Here is a 23,615-nt window from a genome sequence, read left to right as displayed (position 1 = left end):
CAGTGAGCAGTGATCTTAATCCAGAGCTCAAATTACTTCAGTAGACTACACACACACTATTATGGACCAACACATACCTAAACCCAGTTCCTTAGTGTGGGTCCCTATAACGTTAGGTCTGCAGTCCTGCCCAGAGCTCAAGTATACAATATAGTCTAAAGTAAAATACACACTACATTCAAACTAATGCAGTGAGCAGTTATCTTAATCCAGAGCTCAAATTACTTCAGTAAAATATATACATACAAACTTGAATGGACAAACGATAGCTAAACCCAGGTTTTAAAAGTAGTCCCTGTAATGTTAGATGGCCAGGCCTGCCCAGAGCTACTATTATGTAGAACACACATCATAATCTAACTAAGAGTGTGCAGCGATTTTTGCAGCAGAAATCTTTTGTCATGATTTTCAACAACCACGCATGAGTCGCTTTCACCTACCCGCCGATGGCATCTCATCCGATGGGAATCGATGAAGCTGCTATAGAAGAGGGATCGGGACGCTCGAGGACCTTTCCTCAGTCCCACCTGCCAGTGAGGTGTTGCCCGTTCCCCAGAGCCGTCCCCCCCTCGTTCCCGCCCGTGTGGCGGACGTCCGAACAAACCCGCCAGTGATGTCGCGGGGCGGGTCCTCCGCCGAACGTCTATGATGACCTTTCACCAGTGCGACGCCCTTGAACGAACCTGCCAGCCATTCGCCAAGAAAGCAGTTGTTTAGGAGGAACGAGGCGGTTGCAGGGACTCGGGCCCCCCGCCCCCCACCCTTCAGCAAGAACTGTGGGATCCTTGCTGCCGAGCTGAAGGTGGTAAAGAGTTGCTGGAAGCCAAAGTAGAACGGAACGACCTGAAACAGCTGCACTTCTCAACCAGTCGAGAAAAGGTTGAGCATTGCGTTATTCCTCCAAACTACATTTTATATTTCATTAGTTTCCTAATTTTGTGGCTTTTTTTTGGACACTTGTTCCATTTTTTTTTTTTCCAGTAAAACCGGCAGAGGAGTTCAAGGAGCACACGGAAGGAAGCAATCCCACGCTTGAAAATAAGGGAGAATGCCCGCCAGCCAGCTAACCGCCTCCTTTACTTCCTGACGCTCACGCCCGAGTCTGGCTGTTCCACATCTGAACCTTCTTTCTCAAGGACTACGTTCGGATCAGGAACTAAGCACAAATTGTAAGGATTATCAATGTCTAAAAGACTAGAGAGGACTAACCATAAAAGCTACCCGACGGATGCCGTCGCTTTTGAAGTAAGTTACTAGCGGAACTCCGGGCGAGGAATTGGCAAAGGGCTCAACTGCGGATGGGCACATGACTTCACTGGCAGGTGGGACTGAGGAAGGCCCTGGATCTCAGCCCCTGAAGGCCTTCTGCACCTGGAAGCACAAACAATAAACACGAGCTCAAATGTATTGCTGTTCATGTAGCCGATCCTGCTTGAATGTTCAGATGTGTTAAACCCGGGTTCTAAAAAGTAGTCCCTGTAATGTAAAGGTCTACATGTTTGCCCAGAGCTAAAAGCATATAAAATAGTCTTAAGTAAAATGCACAGCATATTCAAAATAACGCATGAGCAGTGGTCTTAATACAGAGCTCAAATTACTTAGGTAAAATATACAAACACACTTTTATGGTCCAACATATACCTAAACCCGGTTTCTGGGTGTGGGGCCCTTCAATGTTAGTACCTGCCCAGAGCTCAAGTAGTAAAAAAATACACAGTGATCTTGAAAGTATCAAAGAGTAACTCACAGTTCTTGCAGCAGAGGGACGGCGGGTTTGTTCGACGAGTTGAACGGAAGAGAGAATCCTTCAAACCTCCTCTCGCTGAAAAGCAGCCTAGGTCTGATGCAGAACAGAAGAGACACTCCTCCAGACCTTCCCTGACTCTTCTTCCTCCATCTCCCACGGTGGTCCTCTACCTCCTCCTCCTCCTCCTCCTCCTCCATGTCCTTGTCCTGTCGCCCCTACTCTGCGTTGTTCTTGGGGTCTGTCGCCAAGACCGTTCCGATTCACTTGAACTGCCATGCGGGCAAGTGGTTGTGAAGGGTCTGTCGGAGGACGCGGAGGGTCTGTCGGTGGAGGCAAAGGGTCTGTCGGAGGACGCGGAAGGTCTGTCGGGTGGAGGCGAAGGGTCTGTCAGTGGAGGAGGCGAAGGGTCTGTCAGCGGCGGATGGGGCCACGACCTCGATCCACAAGGGTGGAAGGAGTTGCAGGCGGCTCGACGGAGGATGGGGCCAGTATAGGTTTGTTCGAAGGCATCACAAGGGTGGAAGGAGTTGCAGGCGGCTCGGCGGAGGACGGGGCCACGAAATACAGGAAGGAGTGGCAGGCGGCTTGGCCGGACTTATGGGGCCACGACCTCACTGGCAGGTTTTTTCGAAGGCGTCACAAGGGTGGAAGAAGGAGCAACAGGCTCAGAGGGAGGACGGGGCCCATCAAATACGGGCAAGTATAGGTTTGTTCGAAGGCATCACAAGGGTGGAAGGGTAGCAGGTAAACCTATCCCTCCTCCTCAGTGTTGTTCTTCCAGGCTCCCCCAGTGGTCCGTCGGAGGAACGCAAAGGTCCGTCGGTGCAGGTGGAAGGCGAAGGGTTGTCGGAGGACGAGCGGAGGGTCTGTCGGTGGAGGCAAAGGGTCAGTCGGAGCCGGAGGGTCTGTCGGTGGAGGCAAAGGGTCTGTCGGAGGGGCGTAAGGGTCTGTCAGCGGCGGATGGGGCCACGACCTCGCTGGCAGGTTTGTTCGACGGTCCACAAGGGTGGAAGGAGTTGGAGGCGGCTCGGCCGGAGGATGGGGCCAGTATAGGTTTGTTCAGAGGCATCACAAGGGTGGAAGGAGTAGCAACGGGCTCAGAGGAGGACGGGCCACGAAATACAGGAAGAAGTGGCAGGCGGCTTGACGGACGACAGGGGCCACGACCTCACTGGCAGGTTTGTTCCGAAAGGCGTCACAAGGGTGGAAGGAGTAGCAACAGGCTCAGAGGAGGACGGGCCACGAAATACAGGGCAAGTATAAGTTTGTTTGAAGGCATCACAAGGGTGGAAGGAGTAGAAACAGGCTCAGAGGAGGACGGGGTTCACGACCTCGCTGGCAGGTTTGTTCGACGGGTCCACAAGAGGGAAGGAGTTGGAGGCGGCTCGACGGAGGATGGGGCCAGTATAGGTTTGTTCAAGGCATCACAAGGGTGGAAGGAGTAGCAACAGGCTCAGAGGACAGGGGCCATGAAATACAGGAAGAAGTGGCAGGCGGCTTGATTTGGACGACGGGCCACGACCTCACTGGCAGGTTTGTTGAAGGCGTCACAAGGGTGGAAGGAGTAGCAACAGGCTCAGAGGAGGGCGGGGCCACGAAATACGGGGCAAGTATAAGTTTGTTTGAAGGCATCACAAGGGTGGAAGGAGTAGCAACAGGCTCAGAGGAAGGCGGGGTTCACAATCGCAGGGCAAGTATAGGTTTGTTCGACGGCGTCCACAAGGGTGGAAGGAGTGGCAGGTAAACCTATCCCTCCTCCTCCGTGTTGTTCTTCGGGCTCCCGAGTGGTCCGTCGGAGGAACGCAAAGGGTCCGGCGGTGCAAGTGGAGGCGAAGGGTCTGTCGGAGGACGCGGAGGATCTGTCGGTGGAGGCAAAGGGTCAGTCGGAGGACGCAAAGGGTCCGTCGGTGCAAGAAATGAAACAAAAATACAAATGAGAGCTCAAGTATATTGCTATTCATGTAGCTCATCCTGCTTGAATTTTCAGATGTGTTAAACCCTGGTTGTAGGTGTGGGTCCCTGTAATGTTAGGTCAGCAGGCTGTTAGGCAGAGCTAAAAGTGTATAATATAGTCTTAAGTAAAATGCACAGTATATTCAAAATAATGCAGTGAGCAGTGATCTTAATCCAGAGCTCAAATTACTTCAGTATACTACACACACACACACACACACTATTATGGACCAACACATACCTAAACCCGGTTTCTGGGTGTGGGTCCCTTCAATGTTAGGTCTGCAGGCCTTTCCACCGTTCAAGTATGTCTATATAGTATCTATAGTCTTAAGTGAAATACACATTATATTCAAACTAATGAAGCGAGCAGTGGTGTTAACCAGAGCTCAAGTTAAATCTGTAGAATGCACAAACACACACTGTTCTAGACAAACGCATAGCTAAACCCGGTTTCTCGGTGTGGGTCCCTGTAATTTTTGGTCAGCAGGCCTGCCCAGAGCAAAATATAGTTTTATGTAAAATACACCTTATAGTCTAACTGTGTGCAGTGATTCTTACCGAGTGCAGCAGTAATCTTTACTGGTGTGTTTTGAACAAACCATGCGTGACCAGTCTCTTTCGTCATTTCACCTGATAATTAAAAACAATTTTTCATAGACGTGATCTTACCGGACATCCTGTGGCGCTGAGCCAGCTGTCGCCCTAGCACCGATCTCGACACGTGCCTCACCCTCGCCCGGAGTTCCGCTAGCAGCACATTTAGGCTTCTTCCACCTATTTTCACCCCTTCTGGCGCCATCATCAGAATGTACTTTACAAATGCAACAGCATCTAGTAGGTAGCTTCTTATGGTCGCCGGTTTCAAGTTTTTGTCAGACAGATGTTCTGTAAATCTTGAAATACAAAAATATCAATTAGGTCATGTCTTCTACTCTTTTACACAGCGATAATCCTTACAATTTGGTACTTACGTCCTGATCCGACCGTAGTCCTTCAAAAGAGAAGGTTCAAATCAGGAAGAGCTGGCTCTGACATAAACCTCAGGAAATAAATGGCGTGATTAGCTCGCCGTCTGGCATTCCACCTCGTTTTCTGCAAGGGAAACCTTCCTTCCGTGTGCTCCTTGAACTCCTCCACCAGTTTGACTAAAAATACAAGAACATGCTTTTTCAAAAAACAACAGTCTACAAAAAAAAACCCGTGCTTTGACATCGACACGATTGTTATATTTACCATATGGAGACGCATTCCATTGTGAAAATGGCTTGGGCCTGTGGCCTGAAATTGAAAAGAGAAAATGGGCTTAGTTTGTCACACATGCATTGCACTGCATTTTATCAATCCCATATTTCAAAGGGTAAAAGACCCAACTTCTAGCATCGGGCCCCTTTTATTTAAGAAACTCTCAGTTGATCTCAATCCGCTTCAAACTTAACCAGAAGACTCACAGAGACCGTGACATCATGAATCCCAAAGCATACGCTTCTAGCACCTTTCAAATAGTGACAACGTAATGTCAGAATCAGAGGAATAACGATACTCACAGTTTCTCGACTGGTTGGTAAGCGCAACTGTTGAAGTTCAGCATTCCGGACCGCCGTCCAGACAGCAGCTCTCTCACCGCCTTCAGCTCAGCAGAGAGTACCTCACAGTTCTTGCAGCCGAGGGATCGAGTCCTCGGCTCCCGCTTGTTACTTCTGAACGGCATGGAAAATGTCTGAGTAGCGGTTGTGGCCATGACCTCGCTGGCAGGTTTGTTCGACGGCGTCACAGGGGGGCGGAACAATGGGCAGGCGGCTCAGCGGCAGATGGGGACATGACCTCACTGGCAGGTGGGACTGAGGAAGGGTCCCGGATCTCCATCCTAATCCCGTCTTCTACAGCAGAGTCATCCATATCGTCAAGATGGGATAACATCAGCGGGAGGGGTCTGGATGCCCTCTCCAGAGCAATTTCCCATTCAATGTGTCTAATGTCGTTAGACATAGTCCTCATGTCAAAATATATGTTAAAATCTGTCAAAATAAAGACAGTGAGGAAAACATTTTTGTCTCTAAATATATCCTAGTATTGTCAGTATATTATGTTCAGGAAATGGAAAACAATAATGGGGACGGCGGAGGTTGGGTTCGGGAAAAGAAACAACGGGAATGGGCGCCTCACATGCGGGGAAACGGCAGAGGGGAGGACAGCTCACACGCAGTATTAAACCCTGTTTCTAGGTGTAGGTCCCTTTAATGTTAGGTCAGCAGGCCTGTCCACCGCTCAAGTAGATCATATAGTCTTAAGTGAAATAGACATTACATTCCAACTAATGAAGTGAGCGGTGGTGTTAATCCAGAGCTCAAGTTAAATTTGTTGACCACACACACACACACACACACACACACACACACACACACCCTGTTATAGACCAACACAAAGCTAAACCCAGTTCCTCAGTGTGAGTCCCTTTAATGTTAGATCCGCATGCCCAGAGCTCAAGTACATCACATAGTCTTAAGTGAAATACACATTATATTCCAACTGATGAACTGAGCGGTGGTGTTAATCCAGAGCTCAAGTTACATCTGTAGAAATACACACACACACACACACACACACACACACACCTCATTATAGACCAACACATAGCTACACCTAGTTTCTTGTTGGGGTCCCTTTAACGTTAGGTCATCCTGCCTGCCCAAAGCTCATGTATATAATGTAGTCTTCAGTGTTTTTACCTCAAAATCTGCCTCAGACTTCTGCCGATCCCACGCTCTCTCTGTCCTCTCAATTATGACTGCTCTCCCCCCCTGCCCGACCTCTGCACGCACTTCATGCTGACTTAATTAACAGTTTTTTTTAACCACATAAAACCCGTACAAAATAACGTTTACACCATTAACAACAATTCCTTTGCATCCATGTGTTAAATGGCTGGCTAAAACTCCCGGGAAAATGACGTGAAATCCTACACATGAACCTGCAGAGGTGCTTTATTTCTGCAATCACATCGATAAAAAGCAACTAACACGACACAAAGTCAGTCCCTGTAAGTTAATAAAATGTAATTTCTTACCGCAAAATCTGCCTCGGACTTCTGCTGCTCCAAGCTCTCTCTGCCCTCTCAATTACGACTGCCCTTCACCCCCGATGTGCCTGCACGCACTTTATCCTTACTTAATTAACAGTGTTTTAACCACATAAAACCCATACAAAAATAACGTTTACACCATTAACAACAATTCATTTGCATCATGTGTTAAATGGCTGGCTAAAACTGGGAAAATGGCATCTTTGTGTTAAAGGGCTGGCTAAAACTCCTGGGAAAATGACGCACTGTGTTAAATGGCTTGCTGAATTTCCGGGAAAATGACGTGAAATCCTACACATGAACCTGCAGAGCTGCTTTATTTCTGCAATCACATTGATAAAAAAGCATCTAACACGACACAAAGTCAGTCCCTGTAAGTTAATAAAATGTAATTTCTTACCGCAAAATCTGCCTCAGACTTCTGCTGCTCCAAGCTCTCTCTGCCCCTCTCAATTACGACTGCCCTTCACCCCCCCTCCCGATGTGCCTGCACGCACTTTATCCTTACTTAATTAACAGTGTTTTAACCACATAAAACCCATACAAAAATAACGTTTACACCATTAACAACAATTCATTTGCATCATGTGTTAAATGGCTGGCTAAAACTGGGAAAATGGCATCTTTGTGTTAAAGGGCTGGCTAAAACTCCCGGGAAAATGACGCACTGTGTTAAATGGCTTGCTGAATTTCCCGGAAAATGACGTGAAATCCTACACATGAACCTGCAGAGCTGCTTTATTTATGCAATCACATTGATAAAAAGCATCTAACACTACACAAAGTCAGTCCCTGTAAGTTAATAAAATGTAATTTCTTACCGCAAAATCTGCCTCAGACTTCTGCTGCTCCAAGCTCTCTCTGCCCTCTCAATTACGACGGCCCTTTCTCCCCCCGATGTGTCTGCACGCACTTTATCCTTACTTAATTAACAGTGTTTTAACCACATAAAACCCATACAAAAAATAATGTTTACACCATTAACAACAATTCCTTTGCATCATGTGTTAAATGGCTGGCTAAAACTCCCGGAAAATGGCATCTTTGTGTTAAAGGGCTGGCTAAAACTCCGGGAAAATGACGATAGTGTTAAATGGCTTGCTGATTTTCCCTGGAAAATGACATGACATCCTACACATAAACCTGCAGAGATGATTTATTTCTGCAATCACTTTGATAAAAAGCAACTAACACAACACAAAGTCAGTCCCTGTAAGTTAATAAAAAAGGATTTTGTTGGTTTCTTACCTCAAAACTTGTGCCTCGGGCTTGTGCTGCTCCCATCTGCTCTCTCAGTCCTCTCAATTTGCGACTGCTGTCCCCTCCCCCGCGCCGCACCCTTTGATCTCACCTGCATGCACCACCTCCCACAGCTCAACAAGCTGCAGGGGCGAACAAAAGATTTTGAGGGCTGGGGGCTGGGGCCCCCAAAAAAAAAAAAAAAAAAAAGCCAAATAGTTAATAAATGATTATTTATTTGATATTGTACCAATAAATGAAATGTATTGAGACAACTCTGACTACTTTACCAGTTTATTAAAATGACGTTGTGCAGGACGCCCCCCCCCCCGGGAGCAACTTTGTATGTATTTCGATAGGAGAGCACCCAGTTTGTTGGTGCGGGGTCCTTCCCCGTGAGAGCCGGTCACGTGAATCGGCTCCAATCGGCCCCAAACTCGGACGGAAGACCCGCGGGGGCCGCTCGACCCCGAATCCATAGCCCCGACCCTCTAGCCCCTCGGCAAAGCCGGTTCTTTACGGGGGCCGCCGGGGGCCCCGAAAACGGCAGGGCTCGATCCGGCGTCCCGCGCCGATCGCAGACCGATAACTTTCGAGGCCGCGACTCCGTGTGTTAATATTTTATCGAGAAGGGTGGCCCTGGGGGCCCGCGCCCTTCGTATATATTTCAATTGGAGGAAGACCCGGTTTGTTGGTGCGGTGTCCTTCCGGGTGAGAGCCGGTCATGTGAATCGGCTCCAATCAAACTGTGAAAAATGGGCCCGACTTCGTATGTACTTCTATCGGAGAAGACCCGGTTCGTGGGTGCGATTCGGTGTACCCGAATCGGGGGCCCCGCGGCGGCGGGGCTCGATCCGGCGTCCGCGCCGATCGCAGAACCGATAACTTTCGAGGCAGCGACTCCGTGTGTTAATATTTTATCGAGAAGGGTGGCCCTGGGGGCCCGCCCCGCCGTATGTATTTCAATTGGAGGAAGACCCGGTTTGTTGGTGCGGTGTCCTTCCGGGTGAGAGCCGGTCACGTGAAAAATGGGCCCGACTTCGTATGTACTTCTATCAAAAGCCCAGTTTCGTAGGTATTTCTATCGGAGAGGACCCGGTTCGTAGGTGCGAGTTCTTTCAGGGTGAGGACCAGTCACGTTTGGTATGAAGTCTACCATTGGAGGGACCCACACCGATAGGTTGGGTGCAGTCGATCAGGAGGCCCGATTTCGTATGTACTTCTATGGGACAGGACCCGGTTCGTCATTCCCGCACTGGGATGTTGGGTGAATTATTGGAAGCCGTCCAAAAAACATCTGGAGGCCCGACTTTGTATGTACTTCTATCGGAGAGGACCCGGTTCGTAGGTGCGAGTTCCTCCAGGGTGAGAACCGGTGGTTTGAGCTCCAATCGGCCCCAAACTCCAGCGGAAGAGTCGCGGGGGCCGCGCGACCCCAAAAACGCGCCCCGCGAAGCGGTGGCGCCTTCCCTTGGCCGGTTCTTCACGGGGGCCTCCCAGGGGCCCGAAACCGGCGGGGTTCCGTCCGGCGTCCCGCCGCGATCGCCCGTGCCCGTTTGGAAGCAGCGAATCCATTGGGAAGGCCTCAACGGCCCGTATTTCTCAAAGGTCGCGACCGGGTCAGAAAAAGGCCTCCGCTAAGCCTATGCTTCCGGGCGGCCTGGTCTGCCAGTGAGGGGCCCAAGCGGAGGGGCTCCGCCCGGGTCCCGCCTCGATCGCCCCCCTTCGGAAGCCCGCGAATCCATTCGGAAGTCCTCGATCGGCCCGTATTTGTCGAAGGTCACGACGGGTCAGGAAAAGGCCTCCGCTAAGCCTAAGCTCCCGGGGCGGCCCGGTCTGCCCGGCGAGGCCAGCCGAGGGGCCCGAAGCCGGAGGGGCTCCGCCCGGGGTCCCTTGCGATCGCGCGCCCCTCCAGCCGCGAGTCCGCTCGGGACTGTTTAGTGCCCGCCCGTTTGGCAAAGGTCGCGAAGGGTCGCGAAAGGCCTCAGCCAAGCCCCGAGCGCCCTCCCGGGGCACCGTTCGAGGGGCCCGTCGGGCCGAACGCGCTCGCACCGGCTCGTGGACGCTTTCTGAGCGTGGAGGAGGTCCGGCCGGACGCTCGGACGCCAGATTCGCCCCGTCCGGTGCCGCGGGAGGTCACGGAATTTGACCTTAAAGTCGAGGAGGTCGACGCAGCCCAGTGATAGGGCCCCGCACTGGGATATTGGGTGAAACATCTGGAGGCCCGACTTCGCATGTACTTGTATCAAAAGCCCAGTTTCGTAGGTATTTCTATCGGAGAGGACCCGGTTCGTAGGTGCGAGTTCCTTCAGGGTGAGGACCAGTCATGTTTGGTATGAAGTCTACCATTGGAGGGACCCACACCGATAGGTTGGGTGCAGTCGATCAGGAGGCCCGATTTCGTATGTACTTCTATGGGACAGGACCCGGTTCGTCATTCCCGCACTGGGATGTTGGGTGAATTATTGGAAGCCGTCCAAAAAACATCTGGAGGCCCGACTTTGTATGTACTTCTATCGGAGAGGACCCGGTTCGTAGGTGCGAGTTCCTCCAGGGTGAGAACCGGTGGTTTGAGCTCCAATCGGCCCCAAGCTCCAGCGGAAGAGTCGCGGGGGCCGCGCGACCCCAAAAACGCGCCCCCCGAAGCGGTGGCGCCTTCCCGTGGCCGGTTCTTCACTGGGGCCTCCCAGGGGCCCGAAACCCGGGTTCCGTCCGGCGCCCCCCGCGATCGCCCGTGCCCGTTTGGAAGCAGCGAATCTTTTGGGAAGGCCTCCAACGGCCCGTATTTCTCAAAGGTCGCGACGGGTCAGAAAAAGGCTTCCGCTAAGCCTATGCTTCCGGGGCGGCCTGGTCTGCCCGGTGAGGGGCCCGAAGCCGGAGGGGGCTCCGCCCGGGGTCCCGCTCGATCGCCGCGCGCCTTCGAAGCCGCGAATCCATTCGGAAGTCCTCGATCGGCCCGTATTTGTCGAAGGTCACGACGGGTCAGGAAAAGGCCTCCGCTAAGCCTAAGCTCCCGGGCGGCCCGGTCTGCCCGGGCGAGGCCAGCCGAGGGGCCCGGCCGAGGGGCTCCGCCTGGGGTCCCGCCGCGATCGCGCGCGCCCCTCCCCGGCCGCGAGTCCGCCGGGACTGTTTAATTGCCCCGCTGTTTGGCAAAGGTCGCTGGCCAAGGGTCGCGAAAGGCCTCAGCTAAGCCCCGAGCGCCTCCCGGGCACTGCTCGAGGGGCCCGCCGGGCGAACGCGCCGCACCGGCTCGTGGACGCTTTCTGAGCGTGGAGGAGGTCCGCCGGACGCCGGACGCCAGATTCGCCCGTCCGGTGCCGCGGGAGGTCACGGAATTTGACCTTAAAGTCGAGGAGGTCGACGCAGCCCAGTGATAGGGTCCCGCAATGGGATGTTGGGTGAATTATTGGAAGCCGTCCAAAAAAACATCTGGAGGCCCGACTTTGTATGTACTTCTATCGGAGAGGACCCAGTTCAGAGGGTGCGAGTTCCTCCAGGGTGAGAACCGGTGGTTTGAGCTCCAATCGCCCCAAACTCAGCGGAAGAGTCGCGGGGGCAGCGACCCCTAAAAAGCGCCCCCAGGCGGTGGCGCCTTCCGTGGCCGGTTCTTCACGGGGGGCCTCCCAGGGGCCCGAAACCGGCGGTTTCCGTCGGCGTCCGCGCGATCGCCCGTGCCCGTTTGGAAGCAGCGAATCCGTTGGGAAGGCCTCCAACGGCCCGTATTTCTCAAAAGGTCATGACGGGTCGAAAAAGGCCTCCGCTAAGCCTATGCTTCGGGCGGCCTGGTCTGCCGGTGAGGGGCCCCCAGCCGGAGGGGCTCCGCCCGGGTCCCGCCTCGATCGCGCGCCCGCCGGGCCGCGAATCCATTCGGGTCCTCGATCGGCCCGTATTTGTCGAAGGTCACGACGGGTCAGGAAAAGGCCTCCGCTAAGCCTAAGCTCCCGGGGCGGCCCGGTCTGCCCGGCGAGGCCAGCCGAGGGGCCCGAAGCCGGAGGGGCTCCGCCGGGGGTCCCCTTGTGATCGCAAGCGCCCCTCGAAGCCGCGAGTCCGCTCGGGACTGTTTAATTGCCCCGCCGTTTGGCAAAGGTCGCGAAGGGTCGCGAAAGGCCTCAGCCAAGCCCCGAGCGCCCTCCCGGGGCACCGTTCGAGGCCCCGTCGGGCGAACGCCCCGCACCCGGCTCGTGGACGCTTTCTGGCGTGGAGGAGGTCCGGCGGGACGCTCGGACGCCAGGTCGCCCGTCCGGTGCGGGAGGTCACGCAATTTGACCTTAAAGTCGAGGAGGTCGACGCAGCCCAGTGATAGGGTCCCGCACTGGGATGTTGGGTGAATTATTGGAAGCCGTCCAAAAAACATCTGGAGGCCCGACTTTGTATGTACTTCTATCGGAGAGGACCCGGTTCGTAGGTGCGAGTTCCTCCAGGGTGAGAACCGGTGGTTTGAGCTCCAATCGGCCCCAAACTCCAGCGGAAGAGTGGGGGGGGCGACTAAAAACGCGCCCCCCGAAGCGGTGGCGCCTTCCCGTGGCCGGTTCTTCACGGGGGCCTCCCAGGGGCCCGAAACCGGCGGGGTTCCGTCCGGCGTCCCGCCGCGATCGCCCGTGCCCGTTTGGAAGCAGCGAATCCGTTGGGAAGGCCTCCAGCGGCCCGTATTTCTCAAAGGTCGCGGACGGGTCAGAAAAAAGGCCTCCGCTAAGCCTATGCTTCCGGGCGGCCTGGTCTGCCGGTGAGGGCCCAGCCGGAGGGGGCTCCGCCCGGGGTCCCGCCTCGATCGCGCGCCCTTCGAAGCCTCGATCGACCCGTATTTCTCGAAGGTCATGACGGGTCAGAAAAAGGCCTCCGCTAAGCTCGAGCTTCGGGCGGCCCGGTCTGCCAGCGAGGCCAGCCGAGGGGCCCGAAGCTTTGCTAGATGAGATTGCGAATCCGGCTTTGCAATGAAACACATTTTCACACTTCGCCCCCCCCCTTCGAGCAGCGAGTCCGCTCGGGACCGTTTAATTGCCCGCCCGTTTGGCAAAGGTCGCGAAGGTCGCGAAGGCCTCAGCCAAGCCCCGAGCGCCTCCCGGGCACCGTTCGAGGCCCGTCGGGACCAACGCGCCGCATCGCTCGCGGACGCTTTCTGAGCGCTGGAGGAGGTCCGGCCGGACGACGGACGCCAGATTCGCCCCGTCCGGCGCCGCGGGAGATCACGCATTTGACCTTAAAGTCGAGGAGGTCGACGCAGCCCAATGATAGGGTCCCGCACTGGGATATTGGGTGAAACATCTGGAGGCCCGACCCATTATGTACTTGTATCAAAAGCCCAGTTTCGTAGGTATTTCTATCGGAGAGGACCCGGTTCGTGGAGGTGCGAGTTCCTTCAGGGTGAGGACCAGTCACGTTTGGTATGAAGTCTACCATTGAGGGACCCACACCAATAGGTTGGGTGCAAACGGTCATGTTGGGTGTCCCTATCTTGTAACATGGTTAGACGGAGATATCGGGTCCGAGCGGAGATACGGGTCGCGACCCCATAAACAAACGCCCGGCCACGCCCGACGCGACTGTGGGGTTCGATCTCGGGTACGGAAAGCCGGGTCTTGACCAGAGACATCAAAACCACGTTGCTTCTTAAGATCCGACTTCCCTCCGCCAAGTTGGGCCCATTGCGACGAGTCGGGTCCCGTTGGGACGAGTTGGGCCCGTTTGGGAACAGTTGGAGCCCATTGAGTCGAGATAAAAAGGCCATCACTGGGTTACGTTGGGTCCAACTGGGGCCCATTGCGACAAGATGGGTCCCATTGGGACAAGTTGGGCCCCATTGGGCCCCATTGTGACAAGCTGGGCCCCATTGGGACAAGTTGGGCCCCATTGTGACACGCTGGGCCCCGTTGGGACGAGTTGGGCCCCATTGGGACAAGTTGGAACCCACTGTGTTGAGATAAAATGCAATCACTGGCTTATGTTGGGTCCAACTGGGGCCCATTGCGACAAGATGGGTCCCATTGGGACAAGTTGGGCCCCATTGGGCCCCATTGTGACAAGCTGGGCCCCATTGGGACAAGTTGGGCCCCATTGTGACACGCTGGGCCCCGTTGGGACGAGTTGGGCCCCATTGGGACAAGTTGGAACCCACTGAGTCGAGATAAAAGGGAATCACTGGCTTATGTTGGGTCCCACTGGGCCCCATTGTGACAAGCTGGGCCCCATTGTGACACGCTGGGCCCCATTGGGCCCCATTGTGACACGCTGGGCCCGTTTGGGACGAGTCGGGTCCCATTGGGCCCCATTGGGACAAGTTGGAACCCACTGTGTTGAGATAAAATGCAATCACTGGCTTATGTTGGGTCCCACTGGACCCCATTGTGACAAGCTGGGCCCCATTGTGACAAGCTGGGCCCCATTGGGCCCCATTGTGACACGCCGGGCCCCGTTGGGACGAGTCGGGTCCCATTGGGCCCCATTGGGACAAGTTGGAACCCACTGTGTTGAGATAAAAGGCAATCACTGGCTTATGTTGGGTCCCACTGGGCCCCATTGTGACAAGCTGGGACCCATTGTGACAAGCTGGGACCCATTGGGCCCCATTGTGACACGCCGGGCCCCGTTGGGACGAGTTGGGACCCATCGGGCCCCATTGGGACGCACCATGGACGTTATTATTACCGCGTACATGTGTATATGCATTGTATATGCAGTCGAAATTTCACTTGGAGGGACCCGCACCGAGAGGTTGGGTGCATTCGGTCATGTTGGGCCCCATTGGGGGCCTTGGAGTTATTTTCAGAGGGACCCGCACCGAGAAGATGGGTGCAGACGGTCATGTTGGGCCCCATATGGGGGGGGGGGGGCTTGGAGTTATTATCAGAGGGACCCGCACCGAGAAGATGGGTGCAGTCGGTCATGTTGGGCCCCGGGGGGGGGCCTCGGAGTTACTATTGGAGGGACCCCCCGGTGTGACCTCTGATATGGATATATACGAAATAAATGAATAAATATATATATATATGCATAAATGTATATGTAATATACACACTAATACATACAATATGATATGTGTAAATACGGGTACATAAATAAATGGACATATATGAAATAAATAACTATATATATATATATATATATATATATATATGAAATAAATAAAATAAATATATATATATATATATATGGAGTTATTATCAGAGGGACCCGCACCGAGAAGATGGGTGCAGTCGGTCATGTTGGGCCCCCGGCGGGGGGGGCCTCGGAGTTACTATTGGAGGGACCCCCCGGTGTGACCTCTGATATGGATATATACGAAATAAATGAATAAATATATATATATATGAATAAATGTATATGTAATATACATACTAATACATACAATATGATATGTGTAAATACGGGTACATAAATAAATGGACATATATGAAATAAATAACTATATATATATATATATATATATATATATGAAATAAATAAAATAAATATATATATATATATAAATATATATATATATATATGGAGTTATTATCAGAGGGACCCCACCGAGAAGATGGGTGCAGTCGGTCATGTTGGGCCCCAGCCCGGGGGGCCTCGGATTTACTATTGGAGGGACCCCCCGGTGTGACCTCTGATATGGATATATACGAAATAAATGAATAAATATATATATATGAATAAATGTATATGTAATATACATACAAATACATACAATATGATATGTATAAATACGGGTAAATAAATAAATGAACATATACGAAATAAATAACTATATATATATATATAGATATATACGAAATAAATAAATAAATATCTATATAGAAGTTCGGTCATGTCGGGGCCCGTCAGGGGCCCCCGGGGGCCTCCGCGCGGGGGGGGGGCCACTCCGACTTATCGTTGACCTGTGTACATGCATGGAATGTAAAAACAGGCGAAGGTTGACTTGTGAGGGACCCCCAAAGAGAAGTTGGGTCCGAACTGGGATCTTGGGCCACATCAGGGGCCCCCGGGGGCCTCCGTGATGGCTGGGTGGGGGGGCACTTGAACTTACGATTAACATTGTATTGTATTCAATAAAAATATATATATATATTTGAGAGGGACCCACAAGGGGATGTTGGGTCGGGGGGCCTCCGTGGGGGGGGGGGGGGCACTTGAACTTATGATTATTATCAATATATCATATTTATATTATATCAATCAAAAAAAAAGTTCATTTGAGAGGGACCCACAAGGAGAAGTGGGTTAACGGGCTTATGATTATTATAAATATATCATATTTAATAAATAGATCATATTTATATTATAATCAATGAAAAAGTTAGAGTGATAGGGACCCACAGTGTCTATCAGGGTGAATACTCCGATCTTGGCCCTCAATTTTGGCTCTCTAGCGCCACCTGGTGTCGGAAATTTTCCCGAAATGTTGGGTCATCCAAAGCTGGGTCCACTGGGATTCCGGAATATTTTGAGCATGTTGGGCCCATTGGAATGCATGGTGGAGCTCTGTGGAGTACCAACTTCGTTTTTTTGAGCCTTGCTTCCACATGTCCCCATTCATAAAATTCCCAACTTCGTGTGCAGGTTCCTACCCCTAACCCTAACCCCTAACCCTAACCCTAACCCTAACCCTAACCCCTAACCCTAACCCCTAACCCTAACCCTAACCCTAACCCCCTAACCCCCTAACCCCCCCCCCCCACCCCCTCCTCCTCTATTTCTCACACTCTACCCCCCTACCCTGTATATATTTCCTAAACTTAACTTTCTATCTATCCCACCCCTAACCTTAACCCCTTCCCACACTTCTGCCCCCCTATACCCCACTCCTCCTCTATTTCTCATACTCTATTCCCCTACCCTCTATATATTTTTCTAAATTTAACCCTCTATCAACCCTACCTTTAACCTTAACCCCTTCCTACCCCCCCTATACCCCCCCTCCACTTACCTTCCTCCTTTCAGTCCTCCTCCCCTCACCCCTCCCTCTGTCCCACTTACCTCTTTCAGTTTCCTATTCTCTATCCCTTCTTTTTTTTACTTACCCCCTTTTTTCACTTACCTTTTTTCCTCTTCGTTTCTCTCTCACTTTTATCTTCTATTTTTTCTTAATCTTCATTTCTTCTCCTTTCCATTTCCTCCTCTTCCTTTAATCTTACCTTTTTAACCTTTATACCCATTGTTTATTTATTTATGTACCCATCTTATACTGCTATTATTCTAATATTTTAATTTATTATTTTTCTTCTTTTATTATTTTATTCTATATTTTATTTATTGATTCATTATTATTTCTTATTTATTTATCTTTTTACATATTTTTATATATTTTTTATTTTTTTATTGTTTTTTAATTTTCTATTCTTTTACTACTTTTTCATTATTCATTATTCACTATTTTAAATTATTTCAAATTTATTTATTTAATTATAAGTTTTTATTTTTATTCTTACATCTATTCATTTATTTCCCTGTTTCTTTATTTACTTATCCGTTTATCAATTATTTTTTATTTATTTATTATTTTTTATTTTTTATTTTACTTCATCTACTATTCTTTTACCACTCCTTTATCTTTCTCTCTTTTTTTTCTCTCTCTTTCTCTCTCTCTCTCTTTCTCCCATTTCTTTTTCTCTCCTTTTCTTCCTTTTATACATTACTATTTGCCCCAGACCTCTTAGTTGGACCAGTCATAATTCCAATAATTACTTACCTGGGTTCGGTAGGTTGCCCCCTGGGGGGGCTTTGGTCCGCTTGAGTCGGCTCCGACTGGTAGTTTGCGCATAAAGCCTCGGTGCCTTCGGCACCGAGACTTCATTTTTTTATCCCTAACCCCCTAACCAGTTGATTGAATGCCTAACCCCAACCAGGAACTTAATTCTTACCTGACCATAACCTTAATTATAACCCTAACCCAATAATTGATCCCTAACCTTAACCATTTGATCATCAATCCATAATTGGGACCCCTTGCCTAATCCTAACCTAAATTATAACCCTATCACAAAATATAACCTTAATGTTGATCTTTAAAGACCCTAAAATAATACTTACCTCACCTGACCTCTACCATGGCCTCCCTGGAATCCTGAAAAAAAGAAGAAAATAAACAGAAATGTAATATGAGTTTTATGGTTTTTTACACTCCGAGATCTAATTAAGTGCTTCTATTTGCAATTATGGTAAATTTTCGTTATTATTTAATTAATTTTATTTTACTGGAGTGTTACTTTTAATTTAAAATGTTTTTTAAGTTCAATTTGAAGGATGTCTTACTTTTATTATTATTTTTTTCCTAATTTTCAAGCGGGCATCTTTTAGGCCTTGGATTCCACACACACACACTCTGTGTTTTTCTTTCAAGCCTTGCCATTGGCTCAGGGGTCACGTGAGGCTTTCTAGAAACAGGATGTTATGATTCACTCTACTCCCGGTCTTTTCTCATTCATTCTTCCGACCGTTTACTGCACTGTGGGTGAAGTATTTGTATTGTGAGATTTTAAGTGATTTTTGAGCTTGAAAAAGGCATTTTTAAATGCCGAAACGCGTCGCTCACTGAAAATAAATTTTCTCATAAATAGACCATCACGTCTCTCTTTTTTGAGATAGTTTTAAGTTAGTTTTTTTTACATTTTGAAGTTTTCCCCACGGCTCTCGGCTCGGCTGGGAGATGGCGGGCCAAGACTGGAACGATGGAGACTGGCAGACTGTAAGTTACAAACGGGGAAGAAACAGAGATAGAAATTACAACCCCCAGAGCAGACAGGCTTCCAGGTACCCTCGTCGGCAACGACCCGACAGCCGCTCCACTCGGCCCCGGGCTGCTCGGGGAAATCAAGGCAGTAACTCCCGCCAGTTCCAAAATAACGGCTGGCGCTCAAACCGCAACTTTAACAGAGGTAAGAGCCAGGCCGAACAGCAGTCTTATATTAATAACACGTACCAGATGAGGGGCTGGAACAACGGTGGTCAGCAGAACCGCCGAACATAAAAAAAGATGCCCCGCGCGGAGGGACCGCTCAACGGGACTGGCAGCGGACCCAGTACCAGCCACAGCGGAGCGGCCCGGAGCCTCAGCGGAGCGGGCAGCAGGGACAACAACGCCGGGACTGGCAGGACACGCACCAGCGCGGTGGGAGGTTTGTCCAACTCTATGGGAATAATCAACAGAAACAGCAAGCTAATGACCCAGACTTTTTAACCAGAACCAAGGTTATTCATAGGATCATTAGATCAGCACATCACTTTAATAACGTGACAGCTGCAGATACCCCACCTGCCATAGCCAGGCTGACCCAGAACCTTATTGTTTCCATTAGGCCAGCAGATACAAACCCTGCAACAGAAAACATTATTATGGGTAATGCAAAAATCTGGGAACATGAAACACTAGCAACTTTAGAGGACCATTACAAAGACAATATAGAGAATAACCTCCAGATCCTGCAGCAACTTCAGGCAGGCAACTGGAAAAAGAACTTTGAAATAGCAGCTGCTTGGTCCCGCAGCCACTATGGCAGAAAAATATCTCAGGAACTCTTAGATGCAGTGCATGCTAGGATAGAGGCTGCTGTCCAAACCTGCCCTAGAGTTACACCACAGGACGCCCAACAGACCCAGACTGCACCTGTGACGGGGTTGGTAGCGCAACCCTTGGCCCCTCAGAGGACGGAGGGGCCAATTCCAACACGGGACCCAGAGCCTCCAGTTTCCCCCTCCTCCTCCTCCTCCTCCTCCTCCTCCTCCTTCACAGACACGACCCTCCTTCAGCCCCAGCGTTATCCAGGCCAAATCCTCAGCCTGTGAGGAGAAGACACCTTAGCTCTGCCATCACAGAGTTTTTGAAAATGGCAGCTCCTGCCCCCACACCAGACCCACAACCTGGAGTCCCACAGATCATGACACAGTGGCAGACACTGAGGATGAACCCAGCACAGCGGGCACCAGAGACCCACCCAGCTCCCCAGACGGCTACCCATAGCACACAAACAGCTGAGGAGACAGAGGCACAGCAGCAGCAACAACAGGTAGAGGAGGCTGAATTGATCTCCCTACACGAGGATCCTCATCCATGTGAGGCCCCTCTCCCTCAAACACCCACCTCCCCCTCTTCTCCCATTCCCTCTCCTTCTCCTCCTCCCCCCCCTCCCCAACGCAGGCAGGTTCCAAACCTGCAAACAAAACCACAGAAGATAACACATCAACTACCCCCCCACACGGTGTTGGCATGAGAACGGGCCTCTCATCCAGACCCACAGTTCAGAGCACACTCCCATTTGCACCCCTGGTCACATCATCCCCTCCTGCTCCAACCAGCCCTGAGAACAGGCCCTCAGACACGCCCAGACCAGGAACAAAGACACTGACTGGACACTGGAGCCAAGGAAGCCCTGGATCTTCTTGGGAGATTCAAACTTGTCCAATTTACCGCCTTTTTCCCACAAACATATCCAGGTGGACAGCTACCCAGGGGCCACATTTGCACATGCTGAGAGCATTTTGGCCAAAACACCAGTATCTATGTCAGTGGAAAGAGCTGTGCTTTCCTTTGGCATTAATAGCAGAGCCAAAGATCTAGACACAGTGACCATTCCACAGCTGAACAGGGCCTTTGGGATGGCTGAAAAAGCTTTCCCTACAGCACAGATCTTTGTGGTCCTGCTGGACTTTAGCAGGCAACTGCCACCCGCAGAACAAGACAATCTGAGACGCTTAAACAGGTACATTGAAGATAACCATACCTTCATCCCTCAGCTCCCCAGAAGCAGCTTTCATGTGGAGGGTGACTACATTCACTGGACCAAACAAACAGGTGAAAGTATGCTGCATCATTGGGTCCAGTTTTTAAACACCATAACCCTGTAAGTGGTGAAAACAGAGCAGGGTTAAACACTGTAGTTAACTTATGTGAATCCTTTCGACTGACAGCAGCACAGAGCATGCTGCTAAACAAAGGTCTAACTTTTATTCCCTCTCTCCACAGGTCTAGTCACAAATGTTTAAAAGATCAGACTAAGCTTGACCTGCAAAATTATCATAGGAAATTGAAATTGTCTGTTTATTATAATAACAAACCAGATTCTGTACACCTTCCCTTCATTCCCAGGTCCACCTGGGTTCCCTCTGCTGCACAGCTCCCTCCTGAAATCACAAATTTGACACAATTGGATAATGAATATTTTCAAAAAACTATAGAATAGGCTGGACTAAATCCAACCTTAGCAAATGGGAAACTGAAGCACTCCGTCAGTTGGGTGAAAATGAAAAAATAGTGATAAAACCTGCAGATAAAGGGGCGCAGTGGTCCTCATGGACAGGAAGGATTATCTGTGGGAGGGACACAGACAGCTTAATGACCAAAATTATTATACCAAACTAGACAGACCTATTTATAAGGATACCATACCAGTAGTTAACAAAATTCTTTTATCACTATATAATAAGAAATTTATTAACCACAAGCAAATGACCTACCTCCAGGGAAATAAAGAACCCAGAATGCGAAGATTTTACCTTTTGCCCAAAATCCACAAAAAAAGAGAGTCTTGGAGCCTCCCTTACTGCATCCCCCCGGGGCGCCCAATTGTCTCTGATTGTGAGAGTGAGACCTACCGCACAGCGGAATTCATAGATTATTATTTAAATCCTCTCTCAATATTACACCAAAGCTACATTAAGGACACGTTCCATTTTGTGGAAATTATTAAAAATATTATAGTTCCGCCATCAGCTTTTCTCTTTTCCCTCGACGTCACAGCGCTGTACACCAATATACAGACCGCAGAAGGATTATTGGCTGTCAGAAATATTTTCCAAAAATACCCCAATAGCAAGAGACCGGAGAAGGAGCTCCTCCAACTCCTGGAAATTAATTTAACCAAAAATGATTTTGAATTGACGGCCAATACTTCCTACAGACCAGGGGACAGCGATGGGGAAACGGTTCGCCTCCTGCGTATGCTAATATATTTATGGCGAATGGGAAGAAAAAGCATTAGCAGCATGTGACAAAAAAACCATTATATTATTTCCGCTTTTTAGACGACATATGGGGCATATGGGAATATTCGATGGAGGATTTTGAACAGTTTATGCTTACCTTAAATGGGCAGAGGGACTCCATAAAATTAACTTCAACCATTAATCAGGACTCAATTGACTTCCTGGACACGACGACCTTCAAAGGGGATGACTTCTCCTCAACACACAGACTGGATGTCAAAGTTTTTTTCAAAAAAACCGACACGCATGCGCTGTTGTTCAGGTCCAGTCACCACCCACGCCATACCTTTGCTGGTCTGGTAAAATCTCAACTATTGAGGTTCAAAAGAATATGCACCAGGATAATAGATTTTAAATTGGCAACCAAAATTCTCTTCTCCGCATTGGCCACTAGCGGGTACTCCCGCACCATGCTACGGCAGGCTTTGAGGACTTTCACTCAGCCTAAACCAATTTGTCTGGACCCACTCCTGCCCATTATTGTAACATATTCTGCAGAAAATGTGAAATTGGTCAAAACATTAAAAAATAATTTTATTTCCACTGGAGGTAACAGCGTTTTTCTGAAGGACCACAGACTCATTGCAGCCTTCAGAAAAAACAAAAATTTGAGGGACATTTTAGTCAAGGCTAAACTCAGACCTTTACAAGCCCTGAAGACTAGGGCACAGGGGGATTTCTACAGGAGGTACAGAACTGTACAGAATCAGAGCTCAAAAGAGGTTTTCTTAACCCAAAATAATACAACTGTACATCAGAAAAATATTATTTATTTAATTAGATGCTCACAATGTTCCAAGCAGTATGTGGGGGAATCAGGGAACTCTTTGTTGACCAGATTTACCCAGCACAGATACAATATCACCAAACAAAAAAATCTACACATCCCCTTAGTCCAACATTTTGTGGACCATGGCTGGACCAACCTCAGGGCCACCATCCTGGAGTCCAATCCAGCATGGTCGGTCCAGCAACGTAGGAGAATGGAGAGGTCTTGGATCCAAAAACTGGGCACACACCTGCCCAACGGCCTAAATGAGAGATAGGATAGGGGGGAATTAGTCTAAAGTCCATGGTTCGTGCTTCAATCCTGCTGCCTTACGGCAGCAGGATTTCATTTTTTCATTCCTAACCCTTGAGAAACTGACTGACAATGCCTTTAAAACAGTCATTGTCAGAATGTTCAATGAGACAGTGAATGCGGACGACATTTGTTTGTGGCTGGGGAGATATTGCACTGTGAAAGGCCAGGCTACCAAGGTGAGGGATGAGGATGGAATCTGGAATTGCGCGTGGAGGGTCCCCATACATCAATATCAGGACCCTCAGGGCTTCCAGGGCCTGAAACACCTGCCATCAATGATAGTTCTCGGTAACAACAGAGGCTACATCCACTACCAGGGACAGCCCAAACTCTGCCGCAAGTGTGGTGAGCATGGGCACCTGGCAGAAGCATGTGAACAGACAATTTGTGGGAAATGTAGAGAAATTGGGCATACTTTTGAGGTGTGTACCAATGGCAGGAAGTGCAATCTTTGTGGAGAAACAAACCACCTTTTCAGAGATTGCCCAAAGTCTTTTGCCAACAAACTGAAGGCAGCAAAGGTAGTCACAAAAGAACAAAATGGCGGA

The 23,615-nt window shown here is 49.9% G+C and overlaps 1 long non-coding RNA gene across 1 annotated transcript; it reads right to left on the bottom strand.

Annotated features, from left to right (window-relative positions):
- Positions 1-21,279: 21,279 nt before the first annotated feature.
- Positions 21,280-22,325, bottom strand: LOC114552076 (uncharacterized). The gene is made up of 3 exons (XR_003692109.1): positions 22,081-22,325; positions 21,456-21,589; positions 21,280-21,308 (listed from the first exon to the last, which is right to left on the bottom strand). It is a non-coding gene; the product is annotated as an uncharacterized LOC114552076 (long non-coding RNA).
- Between the last annotated feature and the right edge of the window lie 1,290 nt (positions 22,326-23,615).

Source organism: Perca flavescens, unplaced genomic scaffold (assembly GCF_004354835.1).
Source record: "Perca flavescens isolate YP-PL-M2 unplaced genomic scaffold, PFLA_1.0 EPR50_1.1_unplaced_scaf_7, whole genome shotgun sequence".
Taxonomy (NCBI): Eukaryota; Metazoa; Chordata; class Actinopteri; order Perciformes; family Percidae; genus Perca; species Perca flavescens.
Note: the sequence above shows the minus strand (reverse complement) of the source record. Positions and strands in the feature narration are given on the sequence as shown.